The sequence below is a fragment of the Dreissena polymorpha genome, chromosome 9 (genome assembly GCF_020536995.1).
Source record: "Dreissena polymorpha isolate Duluth1 chromosome 9, UMN_Dpol_1.0, whole genome shotgun sequence".
Classification (NCBI taxonomy): Eukaryota; Metazoa; Mollusca; class Bivalvia; order Myida; family Dreissenidae; genus Dreissena; species Dreissena polymorpha.
The window spans coordinates 61,640,418-61,642,536 of record NC_068363.1 but is presented as its reverse complement, the minus strand read 5'-3'; the positions used below and the strand labels follow the sequence as shown (position 1 = coordinate 61,642,536).

At 31.4% G+C, this 2,119-nt stretch overlaps 1 long non-coding RNA gene across 1 annotated transcript; it reads right to left on the bottom strand.

Annotated features, from left to right (window-relative positions):
- On the bottom strand, positions 1-1,831 carry LOC127846449 (uncharacterized). Its single transcript, XR_008033510.1, has 3 exons — positions 1,304-1,831; positions 861-1,046; positions 1-566 (listed from the first exon to the last, which is right to left on the bottom strand). It is a non-coding gene; the product is annotated as an uncharacterized LOC127846449 (long non-coding RNA).
- Between the last annotated feature and the right edge of the window lie 288 nt (positions 1,832-2,119).

Here is a 2,119-nt window from a genome sequence, read left to right as displayed (position 1 = left end):
CGCACGTTAAGCGCAGTTATAACCCACACAAAACGCACAATTTACGCACATGAATGGCAGCAAAAGACGCACTCACAAAAAGCACACATGTGCGTTAAAGGTGCATCTTTTGCCTTAACAGTTGATTCAATTATATGCTGTTAAAAGTTTTTTTAATTCAGATATGCAATAAAAACCAATAATTATATAAACATATATATTTGTGTATTTTAATAATTACAAGATAATTCAATTTTATACTTTAATGTACACCAACATTTTTAACATACATGAGTAATTAAATATCAATGGCAATTTGATGAAATAAATATAAACATAATTTGATTATAAATAAACAAAAAATAATAGCATACTATAATAACATGTACAGAATATACACACGAACAGCTATATACATAAGAAAGATGCATATCAATCAAGGCCTTTCACGTTTCTTTGAGGCAGCGGAGTGCAGCTCTCATCTTTCTCTCCAAGTCTGCCACCAGCCGGTCAAACTTCTTTGCAACTATTATACTGTCATGGCCTGTGCGCGATGCGTCACGTGCATGATCTCATTTGATCAGGTCCTGAAAGATATTTTATAATGTAAGTGTTGAATATTGCTGTTATGGTAATCTTGTTGCTATAAAAATTATAAATTTAAATCAAAACTAGTTTGTTTGCTTGTTGTTTTTGGTTGTTTATTTTGCAATTTTAATCCCCTGATCACATGTGACTTAACGCTTTTCATAAATAAATACGTTTGATAGAAAATACTGTTTGAAAATGTACCAAGATACGTGGTCTCATTTTGCTGTGTGGACTGGTCGGAAGTGTGACACCTTTCAAAATGCAATAACCAGTACCCTGTATAGTTTTACCTCTAAACAAATCCAGCTTTTCTTGGTCAAGGAGAGGGCGCGGTTTTCCCACTCCTGTTCTACTCATGTCGGCCAGCTTGTGCAGGGTAAAACCTGGTATTCAAGTCCATACATCAGGTAGTCTCTCTTTTGCTTCCTTTTTTGGCAGGCGATGCGATGATGCACATTCTTTCCATGGGGTTTAACCTTTAAATTTAAAAGTTCTCATTTAATATGGGGGAAAAATCTGTTCATTAATGACCAAAAATAGGTATAAATAACTTTAAGATGACAATAACCATAAAATACAGCCATAATAATTCAAATGGTGTTGTTTTTCTTTAAAATTGCATTACATTTACTCATCCATTTACTTTTCCCAGTGACAATACATAAATATGATAATAATCATAATTAATTCAATAAACTTAATAAAAAAGGGATGCAGAATTGAAAATACGAACCTGTTACAACAGACTGTTCTTCAGTATTCCAAAAATACAGGCAGTTGTTGAACTAGACCATATCACTTTATATGTCTTTAACCACCCACTTTTAATCTCCTTTATTGTTGATTTACACATTGTAGTAAATACACATTTTTTTCATCACACAATACTTCATGCTGAAAGTATTTCAAGACATTTTACACTAGAATAATAAGTCTTAATTCTAGCTTAAAGTCAGTTGCTGATGCTGCTTGTTTTCAAAAAATAACTTCCTATCTGTGGTTCTCAAATAGATGGTGCCTGAACAAATCAAAAGTATATCAACACCCCTTAGTAAGGCTTAGATGGAGGACTGATAAGGACTGGCTATTCTCTTATCTGATACCATGCTGTGTCTAAGCCAAAAATTGCATAATTTGAGAAATACTGATAAGGCAGTCATTTCAACACCAAAATATTTATTGAATAATACACAGCACCCTTAACACATTATATTTAATTGTAAATATTTAAATATAACATGCTGAATGGTTTTAGCAAATAATATGAATAGTATAAATATTATTTTAATTGCCTTTTAAAATGTATGTTTATGGTCAATGTGGTAGACATTAATTGTATTAGGGTATAAATATCAGTATAAGAAAGTTCAAATACTTATTTATGTTGAGGAAATATAATTAATACTATCAAGCCCACATAATACTTTGGACACTTTCAATATTTTTAATTAGTTACACACAGTCTGATTTAGGTGGAAATTTTTAGAAATGTTTGAGATTAAAACGTAAGCAATAGGGTATGCATTGAAATTGTATGATAAAGTATGTA